Below are 16,249 nucleotides of genomic sequence, written 5' to 3'. Positions count from 1 at the left end.
AAGCTTCCAAGGCCAGATGAAATGAAAGTAACAGGTCTGTCATTCAATTAAATAAAACGTAAAGCTCAGAAAATTAATAAATCATTCAACTGTTTCATTTGAAAAGTGCATTGAAATCTCATTCATTGAATTTTAACTGTAAGAGTTTATTCAAAGAGTATCTTTCTGAAAAATTATACGGCTGTTGGTGGTGTATATACATCTCTTCTAGCAGTGTAATTTACATTGATTAAAAATTGGGCATGTTTTATGCTTTATGCTGCTGAATTTTTACAGTTTTAGATCCAAAGTCCAATTTCCTGGGAAATGCAATTTTAGGTCAAATGCAGGTTATGTATGGGCTCTAGCTACCACTCAACTCTCACCTCTCCACTTCTGGAAAGAACAAACAAAACCTCCACAAATTCCATTCAATAGACCAAGTCACATAAACAACAGCCATTTGAATGAGTCAGATACATTTCCTCTCCAAGGGGTGTGGCCCTTTATTCTGAAGTGGCAGCTACCACCTCACCAGGGTACCAGGAAGGGTGACACACACATGCAAACTAGTCCTCTCACCTTTAAGGCTTCATGTTTGTTCAGGGATGATCCTCTTGTCTACAATCACAAAGAAATCATCCATGAAGAGGAAATACTGAATACATTACAATTGGTTCAACTTCTTAAATTAAACACAGATATCCTTAAAATGAGAAAATAACTTAGTTTCTCTCTCTCATTTCCTATATTCTCTAAATTTCTTCATATATTAAAACATAATCATAGTATTGCAAATCCTGACATTATAGACTGAATCTCTAAATGATATTTTGTCTGGTTCTATTTTCTTTTCAGTGGTACTGAGAAAGTATTTCAGGCTTTAGAGAAAAGAGATCTGGGTGTAAATCCTACCTCTTCAAATAAATTTGTAATTTTAGGTAATAACCAAACTGAGCCTAAGTTTCTTTAAACTTAAAAATTATAATAGTACCAGTTGCAAACTAAAGAATGTCACTCGCCATCTGGTTCTATAAGGATGAAATCATTAGCCACTGCAGCTGCTGACCTTCAACACCCCTGAAAGGAATTCAGGGTGGAGATCAGGAATGAGGCCCTCTGTGCTCTGGCAAAAACTGGCAGAACAGGCCTTCAGGTAGTTAGGTATGTTCAGGAGAAGATTTTATGAGCCCAATTTCTTGCATCTTCTCATGTCTATAAAAACACTAAACTCATTAATGGGGATGTCTACTCCTCATGACTAGCAACAACCTTCTGCCAAAATGTGTGTTGACTGCATGTATCCTCTTTCACTAGTCATGTGTAATACGGACCTTCCTTCCCTACTTCTCTGGAGCAATTCCTCAGAACTATCTAAGAGGCTGTCTCCTAGGCTACAGTCTTCAGTAAGCCCCAAATAAAACAACTCACAACTCACACATTTATTTTAGTCAACACAAGGTTGTACCAATGTTACGCCCTCTAGGAAAGGAAAAATTTATGAAACCTCTGATATAGAAAGCCTTCAATAAATAGTAGCTATTAAAAAGAGATCTCTATGTAGTAAATGCAATTGTTCATGTTTAGGAAATATAATAATGTAAGTTCTTACAACATTTTCTAATACAGGATATTCCAAGCTGTCTCTAAAAGTGGTTTTGTGAAGCAGAATGCTTGCCTAAATGTATCAATAAACTCCACAATATATTTGGTTTAACTATAAATTATTTCAGAATATATATATTCTTTTTTTAAGATTTTTTTTTTTTTTGACATGGACCATTTTTAAAGTCTTTATTGAATTTGTTACAATATTGCTTCTGTTCTATGTTTTTGTTTTTTTGGCCATGAGCATGTGTGATCTTAGCTCCCCGACCAGAGATTGAACCTGCACCCCCTGCATTGGAAGGTGAAGTCTTAACTGCTGGACTGCCAGGGAAGTCCCCAGAATACATATATTCTAAATAATGAATTTTGTGTAGAATTTTAGCACCAGGACAGGCAACAAGACAAACAGAGATGGAAGTTTGAGGCCAAAAGACAAGCTGCTCACATCCCTGAGGTGGGAGGGGCCCCTGCCTTGTAGGTGGTGAGAACATAAAGAGTGGGGGGAGTTCGCCCCACACTTGACCCATTATGGAAAGGCTGGAAGAGGAAAGCAGGGTAGATGCTGGAAAGAGCACATCGTTAATCCCCACCCACCAGGCACTTGATCCCCAAAGAGCTTGAGACAGAAGCGGACTCAATATGACAAAGACTAGACTAGACCATTCGTTTCAACTTTTTTTTCCTATATGCCAGTCATTTGTGCTCTATGAACTTCAAATAATGAAGAGAACTATTACACCTAATTTTTCCCATTATGTTAATCATTAGGTGCACATATTATTAAATAAGAGTTCTTGTTCTCTGACCCAATGTTATACTCTTCCTGCAAAATCCAAGTTAAAAGTCAATTTTATGGTGCCTCCCTGGTGGCGCAGTGGTTGAGAATCTGCCTGCTAATGCAGGGGACACAGGTTCGAGCCCTGGTCTGGGAAGATCCCACATGCCACAGAGCAACTAGGCCCGTGAGCCACAACTACTGAGCCTGTGCGTCTGGAGCCTGTGTTCCGCAACAAGAGAGGCCACGATAGTGAGAGGCCTGCACACCGCGATGAAGAGTGGTCCCCGCTTGCCGCAACTAGAGAAAGCCCTAGCACAGAAATGAAGACCCAACATAGCAATCAATCAATCAATAAATCTTAAAAAAAAAAAAAAAGTCAATTTTATGGAGTCTTTCCACAACTGGACAGGGTAGGTAAAACTATTGGCTTTGTAGCAATATTGCTTACTTAATGTTTCATTACTCTTGTGGATTTTACATTCCATTATATTAACTATCTGTTGCTGCAAAACAAAATAACTCAACATGTGGCTACTTAAAACAACAAGCATTTATTATCTCAGTTTCTGTGGGGTAGGACCTAGTTGGGTGCCTCTGGTTAAAGTTTTCTCATGATGTTGGATTCAGACTTTTAGCCAGGACTGCAGTCTCATCTGAAAAGTCAACTGGTAGAGAGGATCTTTTTCCAAATTCAATCATGTGGTTGTTTGAAGGATTTGATTCCTAAGAAGCCATTCAGCTGAGGGCCTCAGTTCCTCTCTGGCATTTCCCAACATGATAGGTGGCTTCTTTCAGAGTGAGCCAGAGAGAGGGCAAGAAAGGGCACCCAAGATAAAAGCCACATTCTTTTTGCAACTTCTTCTCTATCAGAAGTGACATTCCATCACTTTTCTGAATCCTGTTCTTTAGAAGTGAGTCACTATGTTCAGGCTGTACTGAATTAGAGACACTTGTGCAAAGTCATCAACACCAGGTGGGGACATGATTAAGAGCCATATTAGAGGCTGCCTATGACATCCAGGAAAATGGTTAACATGTTTGTGTTGCATACAAGATATCTCCAAAGAGTAGCATTTAGTAGGAAATCCAAAATTTTTTAAAATAAAATTTAACTGAATTGAATTTGATTTACCGCGACACTCAAGACATTATTTTCAAATACAAGAAGATGAAAATAGCTAGTGTCACATGATTCAACAATTTCTTAATTCATACCTAAATACTGGTAATTGATATAAAATTTAGTTTACAAAATTCATAGTAATAGTATTTTCATATCTAATGATCTTATCTTTTATTTCTATGAAATATAATATTTGAAAAATACTAGAATATTAGATGGACATTTCTATTAAAAAGTATAATATATTTTTTAATAGAAGTTATATACAGCCTTATATGGAACAGTAAAAAAAAATTCTGTCTATAAAATGCATCACTAAATCATACTTATTTTGAAACTTGACACCAGCTCAGTCAAACTAATTTCTATTTTATTAAACACTTATTCCTCTATGTATGGCTTTGGCACATAAAACAGAGTAACCTTTATTTATGGCTCAATTTGAGGAAAAGAAAATACTCTCTACTGTAAATGATAAAGACACCATCTAGAACAATTCTGTATTTTTTTATTTTGTTAGTCCAAAAATATGAGGACATTCCCAGGTCAGAGGAGCCAGTGAGGGACTGAAGGAGACTAACAATATAGAATATAGAAGTTGTTGTTGTTCTCTAGAATTGTAGATGCAAAGTATCAAACAGAACAGATATGACACCCCTTGGAGGAAGGTTTAAAAGTAATGTAATGCAATCAAAACATACTCCTAAAGAAAGTTGACACACTGTTGTTATTATTGCAGGTAAATTTTGTTTTTTCATTGTTTTTGTTCCTATTTTTCTCTTATACTCTACTACACATTACTATACTACATTTTCCAAATGCTTATTAATATTACCAAGTCCATAAAAATGTCTCAACAAATATTAAAACAATGAATCAATCAACAGATCTTTCATAGACAGATATTATGGATGTCATAAAAATGATGATTTACTCCCAAATATTGGCTTTACATGAAATAATAATGTCCCTAATGTTTTCTGTGACTCGACATTACATCTTCTTGTAGAAATGAACACTTTATTATTATGTAAGGTTCCACCATCACATTTACTCTTCCTTGTTCCAAAGCTGACTTTGTCTGAAATTAATATAGCTACAACAAATTTCATTTGATTAGTAATTCATGATATATCTTTCTCCATCACTTTATTTTTAAATTACCTGAGTCTTAATATTTACAGTGAGTTTCTTGCATATAGTTCAGTATTACTTTTTAAATCCATCCTAAAATTCTCTCTTTTAACTGGTGTGTTTAGACCATTCATATTTAAAGTAACTACTGATATAGTTGGGTGAAAGTCATCTATATTTCTAACAGTTTTATATCCATGCATTTTATCATTGCTTAATTTTTTTCCATTTTTGTTATCTCTGGTTTTAAGTGATCATTTTTAATCATTCTATTTTATGCCCTCTCTTTATTTGTCATTTATGTTTTCTTTTAAGTCTTGAGGTGACTTCCCTCAAGTTTACAATATACATTTTTAAATAGACTATGTCCACCTTCAAATAATGTACAACATTTCACTTGTAGTACAGGTGCCTTATGGAAAAATAGTCCCTATTCCTCCCTTCTGTACTTTGTGATATTGCCATTTACTTCATTTTTACATATGTTATATAGATGAAAAATTAGTTAACAATCAAGAAGAAAAAAGAGAATGTTATTTGAGCAAAACTGAGGATTATACACATTCAGAAAGTTCTAAGGACTGTTCCACCTGTTACAAGTCAAAGGCATAGTCATATACATTTTTGAGACAAAAGATCAAAAATGACATACTAATATTTTACATAAAGTTAACCAAAGATACATAGTCTAGGTAAGTACATACAAAGTGAGCAGTAAGTCACTCTGACCCCCTATATAGTTTGGAAGGAATGCTAATCTTTTAAGAACTTACATTTCTAGCCTCAGAAAAAGGAAAATAAAATTGATCTTTACAGTTGAGCAGGCACTCCCATCTTTGAGGAGCTCTAGTTAATGTGTGATGCATATGTACACTGCACATTAAGGAGGGAGGTAGGAGGCCCAAATGGACACAGAGAGAATTTTATGTTTAAATTTTCTTGCCCTGCCTTAAAGTATAAATTTTATTTTATCAATTACAAACATAATATATTGGTACTACTTTTTTCAAACATTTAACTCTTTTAGAGCAATTAATTACAAAAATAAAAAATTATTTATTATCTTTATTTATTCTTTTTTGGACACTCTTCATTTCTTTATGTAAATTCAAGTTTCTGACACATATCATTTTCCTTCTGCCTGAAGAACTTGTTTTAACATTTATTATGCAACAAGCCTATTGGCAATGAATTCCCTTAGTTTTTGTTTGTTGAGGGTGGTAGGTTGGAAAATGTTCTTCCCAAAGATGTTTATGTCCTAATTCCTAGAACCCGTGAATATGTTACCTTAGATGGGAAAATAATTTAGCAGATGTGATCAAGTTGAGATGGGGAAATGATCCTGGGTTATCTGGGTGTGCAAAAGGTAATCATTAGAGTTCTTATAAGAGGGAGGCAGGAAGTCAGAGAGGAGAGAAGATGTTGTGCTGCTGGCTTTGAAGATGGAGAAATAGACCATAAGCCAAGGAATGCAGGCAGTGCCTAGAAACTGGAAAAGGCAAGGGAATGAATTTTCTCCTCAAGGCTTGAGAAGTAATCCAACCCTGCTGACACTCAATTTTAAACTTCTGACCATCAGAAATTTAAGAGAATAAATTCCTTTTTTTAGCCACTGTTTGTAATAATGTGTTGCAGTACTGATGATTTGCCAGAAATCTCTATTTCTCATTATTTTTTTAAGAATATTTTCACTGAGTATAGCATTCTGGGTGGGAAGGGTTTCCTTTCCTTTCCTCTCCTCTCCTTTCCTTTTCTTTCTCTTTAAAGATGTTAAATATTTCACTCCACTCTCTTCTTGTTTGCATGGATTCTGAGAAATTCACTGAAATTTTTATTCTTGTTGCTCTGTAGATGTCAGTTTTATTTCCTCCTTTAGACGCCTTCAAGAATTTCTCTTTGTCTTTTGTTTCTGCAGTTCGAAAGGCTTAAGCATTCTTTTTTATTGTTATTGTTTATTAGTTTAGTTGTGAGTGTGTGTGTGTGTGTGTGTGGTTGTATTTATCCTTCTTGGTATTCTCTAAGCTTCTTAAATTTGTGGTCTGGTTTTTCTCATTAGTGTTGGAAAATTCTCAGCCACTAGTACTCAAAATATTTATTCTGTCTCATTTTCTCCTCTCCAGTTGACTTTCCAATTACATGTAAGCTACACAATTTGATACTGTTCCACAGTTCTTGTATGTACTGATATGGGCTTTTTTTTCATTCTTTTTTTTTTTTTTCTTGTTATGCTTCCATTTGGACAATTTATATATTGACTTATTTCCAAAAAATTTTCACTGAATTTTTCCTTGGCTGTATTGAGTCTACTGATGAGCCCTTTGAAGGCATTCTTCATTTCTTTTACTATGCTTTTGATTTATAGCTTTTTCTTTTGATTCTTTTTTGTAGTTTTATATATTCTTTTATATAGTTTTTATTTCTGTGCAGATACATACCCAGTATCATATAGTGCATATTGTATACCTTTTTAACTAGAAACTTTGATATATTATTTACAGTTATTTACAATTCTTTGATAATTCCAAATTTTATGTCCTATCTAAATGTGTTCTGATTATTGCTTTATCTCTTGAGACTGTGCTTTGGCATAATTATAATTTTTGGTTGAAACACAGACGTGTAGAATAATGAATATTGAGGTAAATTGGGCTTCAGTACGAGGATTATGTTAAACTGGTCAGGAACTGAGCTGGGTTGTGTTTGACATTTCTTGTATCTATGGACACCAGAGGCTTCAGATTGGTCTGGTGACCTTGCTTTTGTCTCCCATTTTAGCTCTGGAGCTTCCCTTTGTGTTGTCTCTCATAGATTCCTGAGCTATAACCCACTGTTATTATTACTGAAAGTTTATTAACTTGATTCTAGGCTTTGGGCAGTGTGTTCTCTAATCTTTTGATTAAGTCTCAGTTTTAAGAGTACACGGTGGGCCTTTGACTCAAGGGTGTGGCCCTATCAAGTGTTTCTGTCTCTCCTCCAGTAGTAGAGCTTTCACACTGTGCTCTCCAATCTCTTCTTTGGCTACATGGTTGCCCTTCAGTGTTCCCAGTCTATGTCTTATGTCCTTTAATTTTCACTGTTTTGTCAGAGAGCAGAACCCTTGGGTGATGTGATGAGGTAAAGGGAGCTAAGAAAATATGACAAAAAAAAACTTGGTAGGATTAGAGAGCACTACCAAGAGTGTTGGATGCCAGAAGGATGGGGAAATTGTCAAAATGAAGACAGTATGGGGGAAGAACAAAACAGGTTCATCAAGGTAAAATCCAGAGGGAAACTGCATTGTCTCTTATACACTTATAAGATTATAATAGGGGATTGGGTACAAAGTGTAAAGAAACAAGAATTCACTCCAAATTTTACCTCCATAATAATCATTAATATATCTACTGAACATAATCTCAAGAATTTATGTTTGCATATATACAGAGAGAAAGATAGATAACTATAAATTATATTAAAACAATGGGGCCATTTTTATTTAAAAAATTAATTTTACTTGACTTTGAAAGAGGTAAAAGGACCTGAAGGGGATAAAATAAAACTACAACTGTTGGAATTTAGATAATTTTTGAAAATATCCCTTATACATCCTCAAAGTCACACACACACACAAGCACACATACACACCAATATTAATAGAAAGTAAATTAAGTTAAAACTATTTACTTTCAGCAACAGAAACTTCTATACATTACCGGTGGGAATACAAAATGATACAGCTATTTGGAAGACTGTCTGGAGCTATCTTACAAAACTGAATGTACTCTTATCATTTAATCCAACAATCATTCTCCGTGGTATTTACACAAAGGAGTTGAAAACTTAATCCACACAAAAACTCCTTATAGCAGTTTTATTCATAATTGCCAAAACTTGGAAACCCCAGAGATATCCTTCAATAGGTGCATGGTTAAATAAACTGTGATACATCCAGACAAAGAATATTCTGTGCTAAAAAAAGTTTTCTCCATGTCTTTTCAAGCCATGAAAAGACATGGAGAAACTTAATTTCATATTATTAATACAAAGTGAAAGCCAGTCTGAGAAGGCTACATACTATATGATTGCAACTATGTGACATTCTGGAAAAGGCAAAAATATGGATACAATTAAACAGATCAGTGGTTTCCGGGGTAGTAGGGAGAGAGATGAAGCAGTAGAGCACAGAGGTCTTTTAAGGCAGTGAAAACACTCTATATATTATAATGATGGATACATGTCATTACACATTTGTGCCAACCCATAGAATTTACAACATCAAGAATAAACCCTAAAGGTAAACTATGAACTTGGGTGATTATGATATATTAATGTAGATTTATCCTTGGTAAAAAATGTACCACTTTGTTGGAAATGTTGATTATAAGAGAAGTTATGCATGTGTTGGGGCAGGGAGATTATGGGAAAACTCTCTGTATCTTTACCTCAGTTTTGTTGTTAACCTAAATTGCTGCTGCTGCTACAAAAAAAAAAAAGTTTTTAAAATTAAAAAACCCATTTTATCTAGTATTTGAATTTTATATAATAAATTTTTACTTCTTATTTGGGAGATTAACAGATATAGACACTAGCATTTCTTCCTACTCTAAGCATCCCCTGTCAATTCATAAGTAGTTGTTATTCAATTTTAAGTGAGGGTTATTCTACCTTGTTGGGTTTTTTTGTTGCTGCTTTTGTTTTGCTTGTTTGTTTGTTTTTTATTTTGTCTTATTTTGAAAATGAGGGCGGGGTTGGAGGAGATAAGATGGAGCAGCCAGCATTTTCAGTTCTAGTTTTTCACCTTAAGATCTTGCTAGCAATACTACTGTATTCTCTGGTGTCCTGCCCTGTTCCACTCTATTGTCAGCCTTTACATCTTTGTACAGCTTTGTTGATCATGTGAATGTCTCTCTTCACTCATGCTCACCATGTGCCACAGCTCACCTTTGGCAATTTCCTTCAGATTAGAGGTATGTCACAGGTGATGAAGATGGCACATTTACATAATTTTTCCTTTAGCTCCAACTTCTCTACCTTGTGACATGGGTCCGGGTCCAAATAAGAACATTGTTTATTCTCATTTAAATCACCCAAATCCCTAGATTAAGTCTATTTAAGGGATTTGTCAATGGACATTTCATGAGTCTTAAACTTTCAGAGAAATATACAGCTTTCCCAAGATTTAAGGATGTTTGTTCATGTTCTCTATATCTTTCAATGTTTTGGTTTAAATTTCACTATATTGGAAGATAATTCATTTTTTTTAGTAATTATAATTGTTTATTGAAGATAAATTTTCGACAGTATTTTTGTTTATTTTAATAGAGTTTCCAGATATTAAAGGTGTTAATAAGAGTAAAAATACTTACCTCCTTCATCTTTTTTTTTTTTTAGAAGGTCCATAGAATATTCTGAGTGGTGGAAATTATGATGAGGACATCTTAAGTAACTCACCTTCATCACTTTTTTTTTCTCCAACCAAACCACTACATAAATAAGTAGAATTATTGAGATTTTCTCCATTAAATATATGTTTGCTTGAGATGACAAGTAATTGTTTTTTCTTTTTAAAAATATGGTGAAAAATTCAATAAAAGCTAACCACTTTTAGAGTCAAATAAATTTAAATTCCTTTTTTTTGTTGTTTTTTGTCAACACCTTGTAAAACCTTGTAAAATGGGTCCTATTAAAAGGTAGTGGCGGGGCTTCTCTGGTGGCACAGTGGTTGAGAGTCTGCCTGCTAATGCAGGGGACACAGGTTCGTGCCCTGGTCTGGGAAGATCCCACATGCCGTGGAGCAACTAGGCCCGTGAGCCACAATTACTGAGCCTGAGCGTCTGGAGCCTGTGCTCCGCAACAAGAGAGGCCGCGATAATGAGAGGCCAGCGCACCGCGATGAAGAGTGGCCCCCACTTGCTGCAACTAGAGAAAGCCCTCGCACAGAAACGAAGACCCAACACAGCCATAAATAAATAAATTAATTAATTAATTAAAATAAAAAAGATAGTGGCTACTTAGGTCTCACCCACTAAAAAAAACTTTGCTGTTTTTGTATGTTAAGAATATGTTATTTCTTATGTTAAGAATATATATTTCTAACCTTTAAATGGTAGCCTCAAGGAGCTATGACTTTCAAAACAATTAACTTTTAAGTAAAACACATGGCTATATTAAAAACATTTCTTGGAGAAAGTTCTTAGCAAAAATAGATTGAAGCTATTTTCTAAAATGGGTGTATTACTTATAAAATAGAGGGTAAGAAATGAAGGGTCATTTTCTTGTAATAAATGAAATTATTATTAGTTAAAATTACTGTTTTAAATATGCTTCTAAGTACAAGCTTATATTTTTATATAAAAGCTTATATAAGCTTTAAGCTTATATTTATATATTTTAAGCCTATATTTCAATATCTATCTGATAACCATTTAAGAAGAACATACCGGAATCCTACTGGTTAAATTTATTTTCTTATGCAAGGAATGTAAAACGTGATAGAATCTCACAGATTTGTACTGTCTGTTCTCTTTTTAACAGTTCAATATAGTACGGAGGTGTTAAAATTACAAGAGAGTATTTAAAAATGCAGCCATAAATTTTATAAATATGACCTATAATGTTTGTGAACTGTGCTTGTTATTCCTCTAAGAGATATATTCTGTAAGAATAGGTATCAAAAAAAAAAAAAAAAAGAATAGGTATCTCAAAAAACTATCTTGTGGGCAAGGTTCCACTGGTATTAGAATAAAATGGTATTTAAAGGAACACTAATTTTTTTTCAAAAAGCCCAAATATATCATATTTATTAATATTTCATTTTCCACTTTATGATAATCATAGCTAAGGCAGAAAGTCAAGAGAATAACAGTTCAAAATAATATAATGCACCATGATGAGCATCTGTTTACTATTTTCCTTGCAAACTGGAAAATGATAAGTAATAGACAATATCATATACAACATAGAATTTTAAGTTCTACAGTAGCATGTAGTTGAACAGAGCTAGAAATTACTGACTCATCGTCAAGAGGGACATTGGTTCATGTCTTAACACTTCAACTCAGTAACCATGTATTTTGCACCTACTTTAGGTCAAGCCAATGCACAATTACGGTAAAATAGAGATGAATAATATTTATTTCAATATCTGTCATTTATCTATCTATTATCTATCTATTTTCTCAAGAAGTTCACTGACTAGTAAAACTTATGCACAGATAAATTCTCACAGTGTAATAAGTGTAGTAGAACAACAAGGGAGCCAAAGCATCACAGAAGAAGGGTACATAATTCCATTAAGTTGGGAAGATTTTAGAATATATAGGTTGTAGATGTGTGGAAGACACATAAATCAGAACAAGACTGGAGACAGAGTAAAAGAGAAGAGTGTACAAAGATCCACATAGTGAGGAAATCTTTGGTCCAAGAGGTCATATTCTTCCAATTCAAGATAAGAATAATAGAATAGGTTTGAAGCAAAAGTAGGTGTGGTTTCTCAGGACTCAACACTACTTAAATATGCTGCTTAAGAAAAAGAGGTTGTCTGTACAATTTCCATAAATTTTGTCCATATTTAATGTGAAGAATTGGTGTTTGTGTGAATAATTGATTCAGAAATGAGTGAAGGTCACTTTAGGGTTTTAGGGTACAACTTAAAATTCAATTGTTTAGCACTCTCATGATATTTATTGAGAAATTACTTTATGAATGACTTTTGGCTTGGTTCCAAATCTACAGAGATGAAAAACATCATATTTTTCCTCAAGGATCTCTCAATATGATGATGATGACGACGATGATGATTATGATATGCCATTGTGGTTATTATTATTGATATTTAACACATATAATATTACCATATTATTTTAGATGACATCTCTATAGTCTCTAATATATATTAACTAATTTTATCTTCTTAAAAATATATAAGGTGGGTACTAGTATTATTGACTATTTTATGGTTGAGAGAACTGAAGCACAGAGAGATTAAGTTTCCAATGCTAGTGAGTGGTAAAGTCAGAATTCCAATCCAGGAAGTTTAGCACCACAGTCTATCCTCTTAATAATTAACCAAATAAACCAGTGGAATAAAATGGAATGAACATTATGACTGAGTTCAGTTTGGGATGTTGTGTAGAATCAAATGAGGGGGAAGCTAATTCAGTTTGCAGAGACTCCCTGACTGAGGTGAAGTTTCACGTTGATGAATGTTAAGGAGGAGGTAGGCATAAAAATAAGGAGGGGCTATCAGTTTGAGCCAAGAGGTAGTTAGTCCAAAGCCACACAATTTGCAAATGGTAACAATTATTGCAATATGACAGAACTGATGACACAAGGTTAGTTGAAAGAGATAAAATAGTTAAGATTATGGGGGTGTGCACAGAATCTACAGATTTTATTCTAAAGGAATAGAGAATCCAATGAAAGGTATGCTGAGTAATTTAATAAGTGTGTATACAAGTCTGTTCTTAACAATTAGAATCTTTATATTGTTAACTGCACATAACAGTTGACCACAAGTATGATAGGAAATATTAAAGTTTTAGTATCATGGAAGACAGAACTCGCCAGTCATTTTAGTTCTACTTTGCTGAGGTGATAGATCAGAGTACTGAGATAATAACTTTAAATGAAGAGGCACAAGACCCAGAATAGCCAACACAATATTGAAGAAGAACAAAGTTGTAGGACTGACATCAAGATTTACTATAAAGCTACAGTAGTCAAGACAGTGTAGTACTGGCAAAGGAATAAACAAATAGCTCAATGAAACAAAACAGAGAGCCCAGAAATAGACCCACATAAATATAGTCAACTAACCTTTGACAAAAGAGCAAAGGCAGTACAATGGAGCAAAAGCAGTCTTTACAACAAATGGTCCCGGAATAACTGGATGTCCACATGCAAAATAAATAAATCTAGACACAGACCTTTTATTCTTCACAAAAATTGACTCATAATGAATTGTAGACCAAAATGTAAAATACAAACCTATAAAAGTCCCAGAAAATAATATGGGAGACCACCTGTATGACCTTGGGTATGGTGATGAAATTTAGATACATGAAAGAAATAATTGATAAGCTGGACTTCATTAAAATTTAAAAAAAAATTGTAAAAACAATGTCAATAGAAGACAAGCAACAGACTGGGAGAAAATATGTGCAAAAGACACATCTGATAAAAGACTGTTACAGAAAATATAGAAAGAACTATTGAACTCAAAAAATAAGAAAACAAACAACCCAATTTAAAAACTGGGCCAATGACCATAACAGATACCTCATCAGACAAGATATACAGATGGCAAATAAGTATAAGAAAAGATGTTTCACATATCTCATCAGGGAAATGCAAATTAAAACAACAATACACATCTATTATAATGGCCAAAACCCAGAACAGTGACAACACCAAATGCTGACAAGAATGTGGAACACCAGGAACTCTCATTTATTACTGATGGGAATGCAGAATGGTACAACCACTTTGGAAGACAGTTTGGTGGTTTCTTAAAAAAGTAAAGGTATTCTTATCGTATGATCCTGCAATTGCACTCCTTGGTATCTACCGACAGAAACTGAAAACTTACGTCCACACAAAAGTTTGTATATAGATGTCTTTAGCAACTTTATTCATTATTGCCAAAACTTGGAAGCAACCAAGTTGTCCTTCAGTAGGTGAATGGACAAATAAACTGTGGTACATTCAGACAATGGAATATTATTCTGTGCTAAAACAAAATGAACCATAAAGCCATGAAAATATATGAAGGAACTTTAAATGCATAATACGAAGTGAAATAAGCCAATCTGAAAAGGCCACATACTGTACTATTCCAACTATATGACACCCTGGAAAAGACAAAATTATGGAGGCTGAGAAAGATCAGTGGTTGTCAAGGGTTTGGTGGGGGCAATGAAGAGACAGAGCACAGAGGTTTATTAGGGCAGTGAAAATACTCTGTATGATATGATGATGGACAAATATCATTAAATATTTATACCAAGCTCTAGAATATAAAAAAGCACGGGTTAACTCTAATATAAACTCTGGACTGTGAGTGATTATGATGTGTCAATGTAAGCTCAACAATTTTAACAAATATACCACTGTGTTGGGGGATGTTGATAATGATGTAGAGTATTCACATGTGGGGTCATGGGGTATATGAACACTCTCTGTACCTTCCACTCAATCAATTTTGCTGGGAACCTAAATCTGCTCTAAAAAATTCAACATTACATATATATATCAGAAACATTATAGTCCATTGATTTGAATGTTATTAATTTGCAGTCTTTATCCTTACAAAAATATTTTGAATTCCTAGTTATATGAATATTATAATTTGTTCATAATTTTAAGTTTACACATATTTGTCATTAAATACATTAAACATACATATGTCGCCTAAGTAATTAATAATTTATCATTACAAAAGAAGACACTAGACAGTAACTCAAGGTTGTACAAAGAAGGAAAGATCTCTGGTAAAGGTAACTACAAAAGTAAACATCAGATCTAATATATATAAAATACTCCAGCCAACAATAGCAGAATACATATTCTTCTCAAGGGCGTATGGAACATTCTGCAGGGTAGACGATGTGTTAGTGCCAAAAAACAAGTCTCAATGAATTTGAAAATGTTGCTATCATACAAAATATCTCCTCCAACTATATTGGAAAGAAACTGGAAATTAATAAAAGAGGAGAAACTGGAAAATTTACAAATATATATTAGTTAACAAACTCTTAGCTAATGAGACAAAAAAGAAACCACAAGAGAAACTAAAAGCTCTCTGAGACAAATGAGTACAAAAACACAACATTCCAAAACTTATGGGACACAGTAAAAGCAGTACTAAGCAGAAAATTTGTAGCAGTAAATGTCTATATTGAAAAAGGATAAAGAGCTCAAATTAACAATACACCTTAAGGAACTAGAAAAGGAAGAGCAATCAAAACACAAAACTGTTGAGGATTTTTGCATCTATGTTCATCAGTGATATTGGCCTGTAGTTTTCTTTCTTTGTGACATCTTTGTCTGGTTTTCGTTATCAGGGTGATGGTGGCCTATTAGAAAGAGTTTAGGAGTGTTCCTCCCTCTGCTATATTTTGGAAAATGTTGAGAAAGATAGGTGTTAACTCTTCTCTATATGTTTGATAGAATTCGCCTGTGAAGCCATCTGGTCCTGGGCTTTTGTTTGTTGGAAGGTTTTTAATCACATTCTCAATTTCAGTGCTTGTGATTGGTCTGTTTATATTTTCTATTTCTTCCTGGTTCAGTCTCAGAAAGTTGTGCTTTTCTAAGAATTTGTCCATTTCTTCCAGGTTGTCCATTTTACTGACATATAGTTGCTTGTAGTAATCTCTCATTATCCTTTGTATTTCTGTCAGTTGTTACTTCTCCTTTTTCATTTCTAATTCTATTGATCTGAGTCTTCTCCCTTTTTTTCTTGATGAGTCTGGCTAATGGTTTATCAATTTTCTTTATCTTCTCAAAGAACCAGCTTTTAGTTTGATTGATCTTTGCTATTGTTTTCTTCATTTCTTTTTCATTTATTTCTGATCTGATTTTTATGATTCCTATCCTTCTGCTAACTTTGGGGTTTTTTTGTTCTTCTTTCTCTAATTGCTTTAGGTGTA

Source organism: Eubalaena glacialis, chromosome 12, assembly GCF_028564815.1.
Source record: "Eubalaena glacialis isolate mEubGla1 chromosome 12, mEubGla1.1.hap2.+ XY, whole genome shotgun sequence".
In the NCBI taxonomy this organism is placed as follows: Eukaryota; Metazoa; Chordata; class Mammalia; order Artiodactyla; family Balaenidae; genus Eubalaena; species Eubalaena glacialis.
The sequence above is the reverse complement of the archived record's forward strand: the minus strand, read 5'-3'. Positions refer to the sequence as shown.